Source organism: Bos taurus, chromosome 13 (assembly GCF_002263795.3).
Source record: "Bos taurus isolate L1 Dominette 01449 registration number 42190680 breed Hereford chromosome 13, ARS-UCD2.0, whole genome shotgun sequence".
Taxonomy (NCBI): domain Eukaryota; kingdom Metazoa; phylum Chordata; class Mammalia; order Artiodactyla; family Bovidae; genus Bos; species Bos taurus.
Window position 1 is genome coordinate 40,453,544 of NC_037340.1, and position 18,842 is coordinate 40,472,385.

The following is an 18,842-nucleotide window of genomic DNA, read 5'->3' on the forward strand; positions in this document are numbered from 1 at the left end:
GTAGGTTACGAACCCTTCTTCTCACAAACAGCCACAACTACTCAGGGTCCAGATTATCTCAGCAGACTGGGGACGAGGACGCCAGCACAGTATGTCACGTTTGGTCCAAGCCTCTGTGACAATCTAGTCATGTTAAAAGAAGGTGAAACAAACACTGGACGAAAGAACTTCTTTTAAATATTACACATGAGCAGGTCCAGATTTGAGCTTCTGTGGCAACATTAAGTACACAGAATCACTCTCCAAGCAGAGATTCTGCCTTTCAGGTGGGGAATGTTCATGTCATTTCCGCATAAAAGGCTAGCATAGTATGTTATTTGGAAAGAAATACATCAGAGCAGAAATAACCAGGAAAAGTGTGGTTTCTGAGTGTTTTATGGCAGACTTCCGAGCATCCTTTCATTGTTTGAACAGGGAGGTGCCGTTTCGCCAGCGTTGACAGGCGATGCGATGTGACATGTTGGCAAACAATTTGACTGTTTTCCTCTCTCTCCTTATGAATGATATTTATAGACTAAGGCTTGCATTTGGTTCCGCTTTCCGACACAGTTATCTTCCTGGGCGTGGATTAAATGTAGATCTGGGTGTTGAAAGACATTTACATAAGTGCTATTTGTGAACCGGGGAGGCCAGCTCTTCTATTATCGCCAGAACATTTAAATCTTAATGACTGGCATTGTTGTCTAAAAGACGGTGTTTTTCCTGCTGAGAAACTGCATTAGATTCAAGAAACGGAGCTCATTTCCATTCGCTCAGCAGTCTCTCTAGAAATGACATGCAGTGCTTGAAACTGTTTATTTCCAAATTCAGGCCTCCCTCGCATCACTCATCAGCTTCAATTACCAGTTTTCCGGAGCCGAGCCGTCAGGCAGTCTGACACCGGGGTCCGGCCTAATTCCCACCTTCTCCAGAGTCAAGAGCATAATGTGCGGATGAAAAGGTGCAAAATAGCCTGGACGTCATTAGCATGCAGGGCCCGGCTGTTCATTTGCTGGCTGCGAATGGAAGTTCTGACACTTGGAGCCGCTGCAAAATGAGAAAAGTCCTCTTCAGGGGAGCCGAGGTCCTCGGCGGTGAGGAAAGGTCATCAAAAAGACAGCCACTGCCCCTGCTCCCTGCTCTCCAGGACTGCTTATTGATTCCAGGGACACCTCATTACACGCCGGATCAACATATTATTGCCATGTTCTGGGACTGAATTGTTTACAAGTGTCTTTATCAGCGGCAAAGGCCGGCCCGGCGATGCGTGACTACACTCATTTGGCTGTGACCCGCCAATTATGTGTTATCCGATACGCTGGGGGTATCTTGATCTTTGCCCGGGTCTTCTCCCGGCATCAACACAGTCCCATTTACTACTTCTTTCTAACCACTCTTTGGGAAAGTAGCCATTAGCCTGTCAGTGTATAACAGTGAGTGTATGTGTGTGCATGCGCGCTCTGCTATAGGAAACCTGAGCATCATTTCTCCAATGGTTGCTATGCATGAGGTTCATAATCAACTGGGAGAAATTCTCTCTTCCTCTCTCTCTCTTTCTAACACACACACACACACACACACACACGCACACACACACCTTTTTCTTACGGAGTGGAGGATAGCCCACACGATTTGCAATCAGTATGCACGACAGAGAGAGATGCGGTTTGTTACTAAGCTCCCTCTGCTTCCATCCAGGCCCTATGAGAGAGCTGTCATATTTTCTTTGGGCACAACCTCTGCACATTGCCACTGTCATCTTTCATTACAGACATTTCTATGGCTCCATAAACGAAAGAGGGGAATAGCAACTCGATTAAAAACTCAGTAAGAAGACCATGCAACCTCCCTCCTCCCCCTAAACTAGAGATGGATTCCTCATTTGGAACAGGGGGATGCAGTGATGCAAACTTAATTTCCATTTTCCTAGATGGCTTATCCCTTATCCTCGATGCTTTGTTGTTGTTTAGTCGCTCAGTTGTGTCTGACTCTCTGTGACCCAGTGGACTGTAGCCCACCAGGCTCTTCTGTCCATGGGATTTCCCAGGCAAGAAAACTGGAGTGGGTTGCCATTTCCTTCTCCAGAGGATTTTCCCGACCCAGGGATTGAACCCACATCTCCTATATTAGCAGGCAGATTCTTTACCACTGAGCCACCTGGGAAACCCGAGTATTGCTGAGGGAAGATTTAATGACTGCCACAAACATTTGGACCATCTCAAGCAAATACTAATGTGAGCAGAGAGGCCATTTCGTTTCCATCTCCATCCATTCCATCAGGAATGGCTCCTTAATGAGATTTCCAGTCTGGGGAATATAGTGAAGAAAATGCCAAGAAATTTGCCTTCACATTTCCTGGAAGAAGATATGCTTGTCAAGGGGCACAGATGACAATGAGGGAAATGAAACTCAAGCATCCAAGTGCCTTCAGAAAGGTGACATCTCTAAATTCACTGCTTTCCAGCCTTTTCTCAGATGTGTGTGGTGTTTTTGCTGCTGTCGTTGTTTTGTTTCATTTAATACTTATTTATTTGGCTGTGTCAGGTCTTGGATGAGGCATGCAGGATTTTCGTTGAGTAATACAAGATCTTTCATTGCCAGGTCCAAATTTAGTTGCTCTGCAGCATGTGGGATCTTAGTTGCCTCACCAGGGATGGAACCCATGTCCCCTGCATTGCAAAGTGGATTCTTCATCACTGGACCACCAGGGAAGTCCAGGGTATTTGTTTTTTTTTAATTTATTTTCTACAGACATGTCCCCCCCTCCCCTTTCAAATCTGTGGACAGGAGTTTGGTAAAGCTACCAAGTTCTCTTTATTCTTTCTGAAACTGCTGGGTCCAGGCTTCCTGACAAATGACTAACTGAAAAGGCTGAACAAAGCCCCTTGTTCAGAGTGCTTTAGTTCAGTTAAAGAGTCAGTGGAGAGATGTTTGCTCCACCAAGTGTTTAAGGACACTGCAAACTCTAGTGACATCAACCAACAAATAGCCTATGGAAGAGAAGATGATGGGAAAGATTATTCTGGATTTATTTTTGGAAACATGATTGTATGTGGAAGAATTTGGTCAAAGTATAAAGACAGAACAAACAGGACTGTTTACCAAGGTTCCCATCTGAAGGGGCTTCCCTAGTGGCTCAGACGGTAAAGCATCTGCCTGGAAGGCAGGAGACCCAGGTTCAATCCCTGGGTCAGGAAGTTCCCCTGGAGAAGGAAATGGCAACCCACTCCAGTACTGTTGCCAGAAAAATCCCATGGACAGAGGAGCCTCGTAGGCTATAGTCCATGGGGTCGCAAAGAGTCAGACACCGCTGAGCAACTTCACTTTCACATTCCCATCTGAAGAGCAAATCTCAATGTGGCTGGGATTCAGAGAATGTCAGAAAAGGATGGCTCTTAATAACCAGGGTTATCCACCAGGAAAGGGTTTCTTTGCTCACTTAGAAGAGGTTGTAACAGTGAAGCAGTGTGAGTGACCAGTCAATGCGCGACTGGGAGTTAAATGTTCTAGACAGGTGGAACAGCTCCATCCAGGGGCTTCTACTAATTTTCATAACCAGCTCATTTCTTATTTCCACCATAAAACTAATTCCTTTCTGTTATGGCTTTAACCCCTCATCCTCTCTGTGAATCCCCCAAATGGGCATCAAAATATTCCCTTCAATTAACAGGATGACCAGAAATCCTAGATCCTTTGAATTTCTCCCCCATCTTTAGGAATCACACATGCCTACACATTAACCATTTTCTGATCGTTAACAGAAAATGCAGACACAGGCTGCCAGCACATGTGGCATGGTGAATGATGAGATGGTAAATAACACAAAAAAAACCTTGCTTTAAAAGTCATTTATTAACTATAGCTTTGAGCCAGGGAAAGTTCTAGAAACTTAACATACACTTACTTATTACTCACAACAACCCTGTGACTTGGGTGTGGCTATTCCCATTTTCCCAGATGAGGAAACCTTTTCCCACATTTCAAGTTTCCAAATGTCCCAAGGTCACCAGGCTAATGACAGAGGCAGAACTGAAACTTAGGTGTGACCCAAGTCCATGCTGTACTGCTCTGCCTGTCCCAGAGCCAGTGTCCACGACAAAGTCACCAGGCCCATGAAAGTACATTTTCTGCATGTCCTCCAACATCAACACACAAAAAACTACTAGGCATGATAATGTGCAGACACATCTGATATCCTTAGCCATGAGGTGGGCTGCAGCAAGCCTTCTTTAATTGACAGAACAGAGAAAGTTTTGATCCAAAAAGGCAATTCAGAGCATTTAATTAAAAAGTGACTTGGGGTTGCATATAGGAGCAAACATGAGAGTCTCATCAATTTTTAGCCCTGGTGCCCACCCATCCCGGTGGTCTGCTGATCTTCCATTAGTGGTTCTACTAAAGGCCCAACTAACACACAACATTTATTTCACTTACTGCAGACACCCTGAGTCAGTTTTCCCACAGGCTTCCCCTGCCTTTGGAAACCTAGTGACTAAGGGTCCAGTCACATCGTAGAAGACTGGATCCCAGAAATGGAGGGGTTGTCCACATAGCCAGGTTCACAGGTTCTGGGATCTTCCTCCCACTCATATTCCCATTTTTCTCAGTTGTCCATGAGACCACTAGCCACTTTTGAATACCCAGAAAGATGAATTATTCAGAATGTCTCCCGCACACCTGGCCTGGCTGATATGAGCAAGGTGACTTGTCTGCAGGAGGCTCCCTCCCTCTTTTCTCCTTTTTTCAGCATCAGTGGCCTCCAATCTTCCAACACATTCATGCTGCTGCCCCAGCTTCTTCTGCAACAGAAAAATAAACACTGATTTTATCAGATATTTTTCACTAAGACATCAGAGATTCAAATTTTCATCCCACTTCCCACTATTTCCCATCCATCTTCAACAGGTCATACTTGTATTTTTACAAGAGGACAATGCTTCCCTGGTGGCTCAGTGGTAAAGAATCCGCCTGCAAAGCAGGCTCGATTCCTGGATCGAGAAGATCCCCTGGAGAAAGAAATGGCAACACACTCCAATATCTTGCCTGGGAAATCCCACAAACAGAGGAACCTGGCGGGTTACAATCTGTGAGTTAACAAAGAGTTGGACACAACTTAATAACTAAATGACAACAGCAATGCTTGGGGCTTCCCTGGTGGTCCAGTGGCTCAGACTCCACATTCCCAATGCAGGAGGCCTGGGTTCCATCCCTGGTCAGGGAACTAGATCCCACGAGCCACAACTGGAAGATCCCTCATGCCTCAGTGAAGATCAAAGATCCTGCGTGCGCCAACTAAGACCCGGTACAGCCCAATAAGGATAATTTTTTTAAAAATGAGCGGGGTGTGGAGGGGTGGGAATCTTGACACAGGAAATATTGCCTCCCAGGGAGGGAAGTCTTCTAGGCACCTTCCACATGATCCCATCCAGTTACAGACCTGGTGATTTCTGCCTGCAGTCTGTGTCACCAAAACCTCCTGTAAGCTGGGAGGAATTCAGAATGATTAGGTTTTCAGAATAAGCAGCTGAAGACTCTAGATTAATCGACTAGAAATGAGCGCTAATGATCAAGTACACATCACTGCCTTCATCCAGCCCCTACTTCTCCGTCCTCCCTTTGTCTTTGTACAAATGCACATTGAAAGCCCATTGTGTGCTTCCAACACTATAAAGTTGGGACTTTATACTGGAACTCTAACCTGATTTCTCTGTCCTCAAAGAGCCCACGAGAAATAGTGACAAAGTCTCACAAGACAGTAAACAATTAAGGACAAAATAAAAAGTGTGTCTAACAAGAGGTGCCTTTAGTTGTTCAGAGAGGGCTGGGAGACCCGGGTGGACTAGCGTGATGGGAAAGGCTTCCTCTGTGAGGCAGGACAGGAGTCTGACTTGGGGATCTGAGTAAGTAGAAGAGGGAGCAGGGCAGGGGAGACCATATCCAGTTGCGGCCAGGTCAGTTCCTCCCACTCCCTAGAGGAGAAGCCTATCTCCCACCTTCTTGAATCTGGACATACCATGTGAACTGCTTTAACCAACAGAATGAGATGGGAGTAACATCTGTAGACCTGCAGTGCACAGGTCTTACAAGGAGCAGCTTGCATCTCCTCCCCTGGGAGCCCAGCTGCCTGCTGTGGGCAAGTCCAGGCAGAGCTACTGAACAATTTGGGACCATATGAAGAGAGTCCTGGAAGATAGAGGACACCTGGGTCATTCCACGGGAATAAGCCCAGCTGGCATTTCATGGAGACATGCCCAGCAAGCCCTGCCTGAATTCTTGACTCACAAAGTTGTGAAAAAAAAAAAAAAAAATTGCTGTTGTGTTAAGCCCCTAAGTTTGGGGTGGTTGGTTAAGCAGCAATAAATAATGGATACAGGGACTTCTGTATCCATTCTGTATTTACTATTGGTGGTTCAGTGGTTAAGACTCCTTGCTTTCAATGCAGGAGGCATGGGTTTGATCCCTGATCAGAGAATGAAGATTCTGCATGCCCGTGCAGTGCGGCCAAGAAAATTATTTTAATAAATAACTAACAGATAAAGTTTGGTAAAAGGGAAGGACACAGTGCTGAGCTGTTTTCCATATATGAAGACAGCACAAATAAAATGAGAATGAATGCACAGTGTTTGGGGGGCACCCTAAATTGAGTAAACCAATCTGGCTAAAGCAGCCATTTCAGATTAGCAATTAGGAGAACGCAGATCCAGAAACTGGGCCTGGGTAACTTTAATGTGGGAGGAGGATCTTCTAGGCCCTTCATCAATGCCCTCTGTAACAGACGCTGTCGATGCCCCATCGGCAGACCCCTGCCCTTATGCTTCATTGTGCTCCAGCTCAACATTCAGCCACCAGTACAGGCATTTCATTACTTGTGTGTCTTTTTGTTGTTTGGCCCCTGAACCCCACCTGCCTGTGCAACAGGCCAGAAATGCTGGGGAAAAGAGACCCTGTGTGATGAATGACTGATGGGAGTTGATACATACATACATCTCAGCTCAGGTGGACTCACTCTAAGGCAGGTATTCTACACTGGGTCCCAGAGTTCCCTTGGTAGAATTAAATCTCAGTTGCCCACAGTGGTAGCTTGGTTTATAATATACTCTAAGGGTTGTCTTTCCTTCCCTGTCATTCAACCCTGCTTCCTACTAGTATTTCCTGAGATCATCTCCCAGTAAACTGCTTGCCTTTGGAGAAACCCAAATGAAGATACTCTCATTTTACAGTTAGGAAAAATAAAGCCAGGATGCAGATTCCTCTGAGTGAGTGCTATAACAAAGTGAACCAAAATATGCAGTTTTTCAAACAAAATAGAAATTTATTTCTTTCCAAGTAATGGTCCAGGGTGAGAGAGCTCACTCTGCTCTACAAAGTCATCTTATAAACCCAGGCCATTGGCGGAGCTTGGTCACTCTCGATATGTAGCTTCCATTAGCATCATTCCCAGCCAGCCGGACAGAACAGGAAGGTGCAAGTATGAGATGATGACTATGCCCATCACTTCCGCTTGCCTTCCATTGGTGAGAACTTAGTCACATGGGCCAAGTGCAGCTGCAAGGGAGGCTGGGAAATGTAGTCCAGATGAGCAGCCATATGCCCAGCAAGAAAAGAATAAATTTGCGGTTTGTGGCACACAGGAATCTCTGACATGAGGGTATTGGGTGATTGCCCAAGTGCCTGCAGCTAGTTAGTGGACAACTAGAACTACAAGCCTCTGCCCTCCATTTTTTTTTTCCCTTCTGCCCCCACACTGATTCCAGCCCTTACTGTGGCTGGTCTCAAATGTTATGCTTAAGAGTCTGACATGCTGCAGGGTCCACCTCCCCGTGTCACAGAGTCAGTAAAGCAGAATAAGCTTTTGGAACCCCTCTCAAGTTCAGTCCACATTAGATTGAACTTTCAAGACAAGTCAAATGGCATAGGGCCCACAGTCTCTACTGCCTGTGACCCTCTCTTCTAAGCAGAGACAACCAGCCTCACTGTTAGTCCATGCTTGCCCTTAGTACAAGTTTTTTAAAATTAATTTTTATTGGAGTATAGTTGATTTAAATGTGTTAGTTTCAGGTGTGCAGCAAAGTGAATCAGTTATGCATATGCAAATATCTACTCTTCTTTAGATTATTTCCCATAGAGATCATTACAGAGCACTGAGTCGAGTCCCCTGTGCTATACAGTAGATTGCTCTTCATTATCTTTTTTATATATAGTAGTGTGTATATGTCAATCCCAATCTCCCAATTTACCCGCCCCAAATTTCTAAAAGTAATAACAATGGTCCTCCCTCTTCCTCAAGGAAATTGACTGCCTGCCATTCAGCATAACAGTGTCTTTAAAATCCATATAAGTCTGAAATGGCAGTGATGTGAAGAGCACCCCTGGAGTTAGGTGAGGTTTTTCAAACTGTCAGTTGTATCACAAGTCCAGGCTAGGGAGAAAAAAGAAAGAACCGTGGGGCTGGCTGACATCTGTGATGATCAGGGACATTTTACAGTCATCACTGAAGAACTCAGACTTGTTCTTGGTTTGCCATTATCCACACACAAGCTAAGTGGTGAAACTCTTTCCTCTTGAGCATAGTATCAGCTCATTGCAGCCCACCCAGCATCAACACCTAGCACTGGTCATTGAAATATTAAAACAAGAAAAATGAGAGCAGACGGGACTAAGTGAATGCTGTTCACATTTTTTACATGCTAACCTGTATATTTTGAAATTCAGTTTTTCACTAGATTTGGATCATATATGTAAAAATTGTCTCTTTTTTTAAGGGCAGTGGAAGCAAATGACTTGAAAGAATTTGTTTGATGGCTCCACACTGTTCTTATCCCTCAAATTTAAAAAGTAATCTTTTTATCCTTGATAGAGATAGCACTGAGTTTTTAAATCAGTAATCTGCCCCTTAGTCATTCTTTAACTTCTCTTAAGAACATATATATATATATATATATATATATATATAAAACAGTTAGGTTGGAAATAACCAGGGTGCATGTTGTTTAAGTTATTGACTGTCACCTGTTACTGTACATCCAATATTTTCAGTACAAGAATACATGGGTGCAGTTACCTTTGCATTGAACTCTACAAAGTCAGGTGGTACTCTGGATTTTTTTCCCCCTAAATTTCCCATGATGCTCAGCAAAAGCCCCTCCAAATGCAAACCCCAGTCTCATTTGTGTTGAAAGTATGTGTCTAATCACCAAGAAGCCAAGCATTTATCAGGATAATCCTTCCAAACTCATCAACTTTAATGGTATACAGACGGCTTTTCTGGAGAGGGCTCATTAGTTAAAAAAAAAAAAAAAATTCTCAAAATGTCAGTGTTCTGTGGCTTTACTTAGAGAGTTTAAAACATAATCAGAGTTCCCTGCCTTCCTCTTTAATAGCCAGTTTCTGCCTATATACTGCTTTGAAAAATAGTCAAACAAATGTAAAAAAGATAAATATCAGGCATAAACGAACTACTGCCAAAGGGGATAGGTTGGATGCATAAAAATGAGTAACATCAGAGCTACAGATTAAGAAACTGAATATGTTGGTGTTTAAAATTAGAATGGTTCCCCAAAGAATTGATAATGTTCCATTTAAGAAAAGAAATGTTTTCAAATCACCCCGCTGACTAGAGAAGTCTGAATCAAAGTCAGAAATTAATAAAAAAGATGCAGACAGAGACCCCCTAGTCATAAATAACAGAGCCGATTTGTATGCTTATAAAAAGCCTGCAAGGCCTGGCGGTGTCTATAGTTCTAAGGGGGAAAAAATTAATGAAATGCAAGAAGAAAACGGTAAAAGAAGAAATGAAGGTACTTGGTAGTAATGCTATTGTATTCTTGTGACACAATGACTTGTTTTCTTGGAAAGTAATTCCTTCATTGAGCCCAGGCAAGCACTGTATTCATTGTAAAGTTGTATATTTAGACCTATAATCTGGAGGGCTTGCCTGTGTTTAAAGCTCAGTGCTACCCCAGGGTCATTAGAGTACAAGAACAAAGCTCTATCATATTACTGCTTTGACACCAACTCAGAACTTTAGGGTAGTTTTCAGTGGCTTCAAGTACTTATATGGTCAGCAATGCAGGAAATAGAAAGTAGAATACTGAATGGGTGCGGTGTATACATCAAACGTGTAGGAACGTATAGACAGAGATAAGGACCCTGGCCGAACACCCTGTTACAGTGAGGTCAGCGCAGAACAATTCCAGGATATAGACAGACATGGAGTAAATTGAGCTGCAATGCACAGCTTGCAAAAATTAGAGTTGTCTGGGTCCCATTCAAGATCAAAGGGTTCCTTTCCAGACCCTATATCAGGAACAGGGCTCTGTGATGGGTGGCAGAAAGATAAAGGGACATAATCACAGCCATGAAATCTTTAGTGTAGAGACAGGGGAAGCGGAGACAATGTGTCAGTTCAGGTCTGTTTCAATAAGATGGCATCATTCTGCAAGTGTTCTTTTTGTTGTTGTTTGTTTTTTAATTATGGGCCAACTCAGTGTTTTGGCTGACATGCTTGTGCTTTGTGGAAGACTGGTTGGTGGGTGGGGTGGGATTGGATGTGGATGAAGGTAGGAAGAAGACAGTGTGGTCAGGAGGAGAAATGGAAAGAAGTCAGGTAAGGACTTTGTCCAGTAGAATCAACTCACTCCTGCTGTGATAACTCAATTTGTGGCTTATGTATTTTATTTTTGGAATAAATAATATGCATAGATAAGGAGACCATTGAAAGGTACAAGAAGCAATATGGTGAAAACTTGTCCCCTTCCCACCCACCTTCCTGGTTCCCCACTATGACTCTCCCCTGCCTTGTAAATATTTCCATGTACAAATCCAATTGCTCAGTTTCAATCCCAATATTAAAGGAAAACAGTCTCCACCACAACAGCCTCCTCTCCCCCCAGTCCAACACTCACATCCTCCCTTCACTCTGTCCACCTTCCCAGGACGTCTATCCATCTGAGGGTCTTTAATACACGACCTACGGGCACCCTGACAACCCAGGCGTTTTTGTTTTTTTTTTTTTAAGGGGCAGGGTTATTACTTAATGATAATGACTTATTTTACACATTGTCCTCTGCTGATGTTTGAAAGATAAGACATTTGTCTGGGCAGACGCCTGAAGCCCTCGGAGAACGCAGGGAGACTCTGCCAAAACGTTTCCAAACAATAGTCACTGGACTGCCAGATAATTCAGAAACTATTTGTATGAGCTGTTTATCAAATTATTAACCGCACAGATGTTGTTTGGCTGAAGACCAGCTGAATCCCCTCTCTGGCAGCCGCGGAGACAAAGGTCTCCAGGAATAATTGGAGATGTGCATGGAATATTAAATTAATTTACTGCTCTTAATTCTTATGCAAATTCTGACCTCCGATGGCGCCTATCAATTACCCTGCGCGCAGTGAAAGCGAAGGCGACAGTTTCTTTTCTTCTCTTTGCTTTTTTTTTTAAGAACTCGAAAAAAGGAAATATTTGCAATAAGCAGGCGGTAGGAGCACCGCGTAACTGGAATTATTTAATTGAATCTCCAAGTTTTTAGGGTTGTCCGTAGAGAATAAAATCTCAGGACTCGGAGGAGAGGGACGGGAGGGATGCGAAGGGCGCAGGAATTTGTGGGTTTGGCTGCACACCTGCGAATGGCGGGAAACACGGCCATGGGTAGAGACGGGTGCTGGCAGATGAAACACGCGCCTGCAGCCGGACGCGGACCTTAGCGATTCTGCGGTTTCAGCGCTGGTGCGCGATTCCGCGTGACCCCCACGCACTTGGCAAACCCGGGTCAGACATGGAAGCGCCTTTACGTCGGTGGACCGGGGGCTGCAAGGTCTCCATCTGAGCTCCGGCTTCCTTTTACTTATCTTGTAAAGGTTTTAACCTGTGTCTAACCCCCAACCAAAAAATAAACAGACAAGCAAAACCAACCAACTAACCAAAAGCAAACAAAATCAGATTTTATTCTTTGCTTGAAAAACCAAACCACCACGCGAAGCGCGCCCGTCCAACTCCTACTGAAATCCCGGGTGGGCCGAAACGCATTTAATTGTCTCCTGCGTGGAGAAGTGAGCTTACTTTTCTCTCTGAACTAAGCAAACGCCCAGGCTTTGTTTGCGCTTGCGGCTTCAGCTCTGTGCGGCTTCTCCGCCCCAGTGGTGGGTTGTAAACCTGGGGTCTCTGAGTCTTTCATCATCTTTCTAATAAGGAAAAGCAAATCGGGCGCATAATGTCATCGGCCCCGGCTCGACCTCGCCAGGACCTCGGCGGCCCGACGATGTCTCCAGCGGCCCCCCGGCGCAGTCACGACGCGCCGCCTTTCAGCTCCTCGCGGCCCCCACAAAAGCCAGACAACAATATCAATTAATCATGCAGCCGGCAAACAAGGAGATTTATCCCGCGACAAACAGCCCCACCGAGAGCCGCTGAATGGGCGTGATTAGCATGTGAAAAGACGAGCAAAACTCCGCGGTTCAACAGCTAAAGAGCAATTTGATGGGGCTGGGATGGGGAAATTACTTGATTAGCGTCCGTCGGAGGAGAGCACGGTGACAGCCCCTCGGCCCGGAATCCGAAAGGGAACAAAACGCGCTGGTAAACTCGGCGACGTGGAGGGATAGCACGCGAGGGAGGGGAGCGCGGGGCCCCGCACTGCGGCCGTGAACCGGGCCGGGGCGGGTAGGGCTAGCGAGGGGATGACCCGCAAGCCGCGGCCAGCGCCCGAGGCCGGAGCCGAAGCGAGCCACGCGACGACGGGGGTCTCATCAACCTTACCCCGGGCCCCCAAGCCGGCACAGGGTGGACTCCAGTAATCCCCACCCGGGGCTGGATGTCAACCGCGCTGCCTTGCTCGGGTCAGAAAGAGGTGCGCGCGGAGGGAAAGGCCCACCCACGCGGTCCCCGGGTCCCCTGGTCCCGGGAGTACCCTGCGGGGGCCTCAGGGACACAGCCCGCCGGGCAGCAGCCTCCGCCAACTCTAGGGCTCCGGCCCCGGGTCCGAGTGGCGCAGACCGTTCTGCGACCGTTCCCCGCGAGGCTCTGAGGTTCCATTCCCGCGGACAGCGAAGATGGGAGCCAGCCAAGACCTGTTTCCCGGCTGTTATGAATTTCATCACCTTGTTCCTGTTTACTCGAAAAGCTGTCTCGTTTGAGCAATTTTTTTTTCCCCCCCGAGAAAAGGGTTCCTTGGCTGCATTCCTTCAGGGAGGAGGTGGGGAGCTAGGGCAGAGTGCCGCCTGCAGTGAGGACGCGAGGGCTCGGGGGAGGGACCTGAATGCAGCAGATCCGGGGGCTCTTCCTGGGCTCGGGTGGGCAGCCCCGTGCCTGCCTTGGATCCGCACATGCAGGGCCAGAGCTGGCGGCGTGGGAAGCAGCTTCTGCGCGGCCTCCTCCCAGGCCCCGAGTGCTGGTCGGGAGGCGCACGGCCCAATCGCGGCCCGGGATCTGGGCTGGGTACACTCGGGCCTTTGGGGAGGCGCTTTTATTTTCTGGGGAGATGGGTGGCTGGGTCACGCGCTAAGGAGCAGGGAGACTCAGGGTTCGCAGGACGAGGACCAGTGCCCGGTGCCGGCACACTCGGGCGCCCACACTTTCCCCTCAACCTCCCAGTCGGTTCCGGAGCTAAAGTCTGCACCAATTACAGCGTTTCCACTTACTTTCCACTCTCTGGGCTCCCATAGCCTTCCCTCTAGACGCACGCCCACAACCCACTGCTCCTGGCTCCTCCCTGCGCCAGGGAAGGGAAAGAGTTCGACACCCCACCCCGGTCACCAGTCCCCAAAAGCCCAGACTAACTCCATCTCCATCTCAGGACACCTTGAAAGGGTCCTTCCAGCTCACGGCCCAGATCTCAGTGTACCGCTGTCTCTGGGCAATCCTATGATGCGGCCTCCAATTTACCTGGGTGCGGGGAAATCTAATTCGGCCTTCGGTGAAGTACATTAACACAAAGGTATAAAGACTTCAATAGATTCTCCAAGGCCCCGGCCGTATTAAATTCACCCTGTCCCTTGGCACAAATGAACCGAGCAACGAGGAGTCAAATCTTGTTGTATATAAAAGGGTGGGGGCAGATCGCCCCCAACAAGCTGAACAATTGCCACCCAGTTGAACAGTGTCAATTAAACCGCAGCTCGTGGCCAACTTCAGAAAGCTCAATTCTTAATGAAACGTCTCCGGCGGCGGTGCGTGGGCAGCCAACTGGATCTCGCCCCCTTCTCCCATTTCCCTTCGTCCTCGCTCTCTCCCTCTCCACGCCGCGCTGAAGCCAAGTGAGGCCCCTTCTTCTTTCTGTCCCCAGTCGGACCCCGAAAATCAAGGCTCCTAACTGAGGACAGAGAGAGGCGCCGCGGCCCGCAGGCCTGGAGGGCGCCCTAGAGGCCAGGGCGCGGCGGCAGCGACACTCCAGCCAGGACCCCTAGACTCGCGAAGCTAAGGGCGCACATCAGCCGCGGAGCCCCAGACCCCCGGCGTTCTCCAAGCACGTCGGGCCGGGCGGACAGAGATCTGGGCGGTGCGCCTTTGCCACCTTTCTCCGCTCGACACTAAAGTGCCGCGTGGCCCGAAGCGCTTTCTGCGCGCCTCTAGGGCTGCGTATTTTAATTCCAAAGCTAAGAGGTTGAACCATCTCTAAGTTGGCGGGCGGAGGGAGCGGAGGCCGGAGACCGTTGGCTATTGAATGCCTTTGCCTGCGAGGTGGCAGAGCTGTTGCCACCAATAGCGATGGCTCTGGGCTGGCTCTATAGTTCTTTCTACGGGTTCTGCCCGGCGCCCAACATACTGCCCTGAAAAGCAAAAGAGGCCGCCGCAATTTATTCCAATGGGCGGCTTTTAAGAAGCTGGCAATTTGAACCGGCTGGGTGTTATTTAGTGCAATATGAAATCAAACGATCCTATTTCTCAAATAACAGTGTCTGTGTGGAGAAGCGAATCCTCTGAAAGGGTAATTGTCTGCTGATAGTGTGTCCCATTATACCCGATCTTGGCCTAAACGGTGGAGAGCCAGGGGTGAAATGAATGCGCAAACTCGGCCCGGAGAGGCCGCGAAGAGACCGCTGGACTCCCGTCCTGGCACGCTGGACCGACAACGGCCACCCGGTGCGCCACCAACTTAGACGTCATTTTGCAGGTGGCCGACATCACTAGACACGAGTGGTCTTGTGGATGAAAGAATAAAAGTAACTTCCTCCTCTCGAACCTTGGGGAGTCGTTTGAAATTGGAGATTGCCCTCGCCCTCACAGTGTCGTGGCGGCCTTTAGTCAGACAACAGATTGACTATAATCTGCGAAGGAGAACCTAGCTTGGCTCTCCTCACCACCACCACCAACCACCCCACGCCCCAGGTTAATATTAATATTGGGGATTCAGAGTCCTTCTTTCCAAGGACACACTTGCATCTAGGATCTTCTGAGTCTGGTTTCTTTAACTCGAATTTAATACCTGGGGAAGATGTGGGTGTCCGGGAAGTGCCCGTTATTCACTCGGCATGTGGCCTCTTTTGGGGGAAAAAGTTGGCCCCTAGCTTTTAAACCGTTCTCTGCGGGTCCAGCCACTGTGTTTGGTGGCAGCCGGATGCAGGGGTTCAGCATGTGTCTGAGAGAAGCACGGACGAGGAATAGATTTAAGGAGTGATTTTATGAAAAGAGACAAGGAGCAGCCCACAACCTCCACTTCTGAGCTTGGAGCAGGTGGGTGCCTGGGGTAGAGTGCCAGTGCTCACGCTCCTGGTACCCGAGGTCACCTCTCTGTGGAATCCAGTGCTCACGCTGCTGGTACCCGAGGTCACCTCTCTGTGGAATGACTCCCGTTTTCAGAGGCAGGAGCCTTTTTTTACTCATTAAACCAGCCCTACGAAGGCAGCAGCCTCCTCTGTAGAGCCTGGGGGTCTGAAGAGAGAGGGTGCAAGTCTGGACCAGTCCCACCCCAGAGAAAGGCACCTCCAGTGCCATGCCCGTGACCAAGGAGGAGATAATGCTTCTGGTCTATTCCTCCACCCCACCCCACCCCACCCCACCCTTTGAAATTTTTTTCTTAAAGAATTTTTTTTTTTTGGTGTGTCCCAGATAACCAGGAATTGTAGGTACCCTGTGCTAATAGAGGCGTTTCAAGCTGAGCCTACCAGAACCAATTTGTGGACTGTTTCTGCTCTGTGCTGTGCTGTGCTTAGTCCTACAGTCCTGCCAGACTCTGCAACCCCAAGGACTGTAACCCGCCAGGCTCCTCTGTCCATGGGATTCTCCAAGCAAGAATCCTGGAGCAGGTTGCCACGCCCTCCTCCCGGGGATCTTTCCAACCCAGGGATCGAACCCAGGTCTCCCGTATTGCAGGCGGATTCTTTACTGTCTGAGCCATCAGGGAAACCCAAGAACGCTGGAGTGGGTAGCCTACCCCTTCTCCAGGGGAATTTCCCGATCCAGGAATGGAGCCGGGGTCTCCTGCCTTGCAGGTGGATTCTTTACTAGCTGAGCTACCCCGGAAGTTTTGTTCTTCTGTTTTTGTGTTTTAATATTCTTTGGGGGTGTTTTGAGACCAAATACGTATTTCCTTTCACCCATCCCGTCCTGTGATCTCTGTTTACAAGTCCATTTGGTTGTTCATCACTCCCTCCCTTTCTTGGCGCTGCCTCCGAGTATCCGAGAAGCTGAGGCCGGATGGAAATTCCGCAAGTCGGAGCAGCCACGCCAAGGAAGCTCCCCCTCTTTATGGGAGGCGGTTCTGCCACCGCACCTGGAGCCCAGGCCACCGGACACCAGGCGGTCACTACTGGCGCAATCTCGGGGCTCTCCGGCAGAAGGAAAGCGGGAGCCTGGGTTCAGCCCGCGGCGTCCCCTCCAGGATTCGTCGTCAGGCTGAAAATACAGCCAGCACCGGTCCTCCGGCCAGGCCCCGGGCACGACCTGGACGCCCGGGCCCTTCGGAGCCGGATCGTGGCGCTTCCTCCTCGCTCTCCTGCTCAGCGTCTGTACCGCCCGGGGTGGAGTTTCCGAGGGGCTCCTGGGGACACACATCCCGCCTCTCGAGGGCCTCTCCCGGCTAAGCGTGAAGCCCCCACGACGCGATCGTGAAGTGATAGGCCACGCTTCCAATGCCTGTCAGTGGCCTCTCGGGTCCCCCTCCGAGACCGCGGTCCCCGCGCAGCCTCCGGGCGCTCAGCCCGCCTGCAGCACTAGCAGCGCCTGCCTGGCTCGGGGCAGGACCCTGCCTGGGCGCCGGCGACAGCGCGAGGACAACGGGCCCCTTCCCCGCGCAGGTCAACGCGGGCCTGTCGCCTCCAAATCTGCGCTCCCATTTCCCCTGCAGGAAGGGATGTCCACGCCCGAGCCTGGTCACCGGCCTTTAAGATGAAGGGAGTGACAGCAAGGCCCCTCCCCCCCACCGCCCCCAGTAACCTCGAAGGGGCTTAGATCGCATTTCCTTGCCTCCTCTCTAGTACATGAAGCCAGGAACCCCGAGATGCGCCCTGCGTTTTTTCGTCAGCCTGGAGGGGGTCTCCTGCAGCTGAGGGCTCCTGCGCAGCGTGAAAGCCCGTCTGTTCTCCTGGACGCGCCTGGACCTAGGGGTGCGCACCCCGCCCCGACCGCGCGGGACGGCGCTAGGGGCATCGGCAGGGGGAAGAGGAGGCTTGGATGGCTCAACCCGTCGTCCGCCACTGCCCCGCCGGCACGGAAACCCTCCCCAAACCCAGGAGCCGGGGGCGGGGGCGGGGGGGCAGGAAGAGACCCCGCGGGGTCAGTCCCCACCCCCCATTTTCCCCAGTGGTCGCGGAGTCCCAGGGACTCCCCAGGCCCCTGGGGCCGAGGAGGCCGGGAGGTAAGAAACATCTCCGCTTGCCTGGGGCCATTTTCCGGCCCCTCCGCGCCTTTGCCCGGGGAAGAGCCGGCCGCTTGTCCAGCTCTCCGGCTCAGACCTGGGCAGCCCGGGGCGCGCTCTCCCCTCCCCTCTCCGAGCCACCCTCCCCCGAACCCCGCCCCGCCGCGCTCCCCTCCCGAGACCCACTGACCTTGGGAAGGCGCGGACCAGCCTCTCGCCGAGCCTCGCCAGGCGCAACGCCGAGGATGAGCGCGGCTTTGCGCTCAGCGGAGACCCGCTCACTCGGCGGCGTCGGCCTAGACTCCCCTCCCCCACGCCTTATAATTTAATCACACGCGATATTAAATGATCAAGCCGCTCATTAATCATCCTGCAAGTTATTGGGACCCAACACGCCGCCGCGTGTTTTGCCAGCCTAGAGATCCTTTCGCGGGGTCGGGGTGTGTCTGCGTTTGGGGGACGGGGGAGGGTGTTGAACCACTCGAGAAACACTGCGAGCCCCACGCAGGCTGGTGGGGTCTCTTGCCTGGAAAAAGGTTTGGAAAAGCACCGGCTGGGCTTCCGAGTTTGGTCGAGGGTTTGTTTAGAGCCCAAACGCAACCCTCCCGGGCCCCTTTCCTGACTATTTGGATTTTGATCACGGCGATTAAGACAGCCGATGGCGTTATCAATCAACAGCATCTTAATTTGCAGTTTTTCCGGAGGGTGAATTTGACCTGAATCTGTGCATCTTCATTACCTACTGTGGACAGTCTGAAATTAATGCGTTTGAAATACAGATGAAATCATATCCCTGAAGTCATTTCAAAGAATAACTTTCTCCCCAACTCAAAGGGGAGAAACTCTCTTGCCTTTTGCATGATTATAGTTGTGAAAAAAAGAAAATAAAGGATTTTTTTCAATTAAATCCTTAATTTGAGGTTTTCTTTTTAAAAATAATCCATGTGTTTCACGCTAAAGTTTTTAGAAACTGGTTTTATTTTCTAGTTTTCCTCCTTCTATTAGATGGATTTTTTTTTCAAAAAAATAAACCAATTAAATGAGTTCATATGATTTGATTCCATACAATGA

At 49.3% G+C, this 18,842-nt stretch overlaps 1 long non-coding RNA gene across 1 annotated transcript; it reads right to left on the minus strand.

Moving 5' to 3' along the window:
• Positions 1 to 3,819: 3,819 nt before the first annotated feature.
• On the minus strand, positions 3,820 to 18,069 carry LOC134102856 (uncharacterized LCO134102856). Its single transcript, NR_190197.1, has 2 exons — positions 17,962 to 18,069; positions 3,820 to 4,778 (listed from the first exon to the last, which is right to left on the minus strand). It is a non-coding gene; the product is annotated as an uncharacterized LCO134102856 (long non-coding RNA).
• Positions 18,070 to 18,842: the final 773 nt, after the last annotated feature.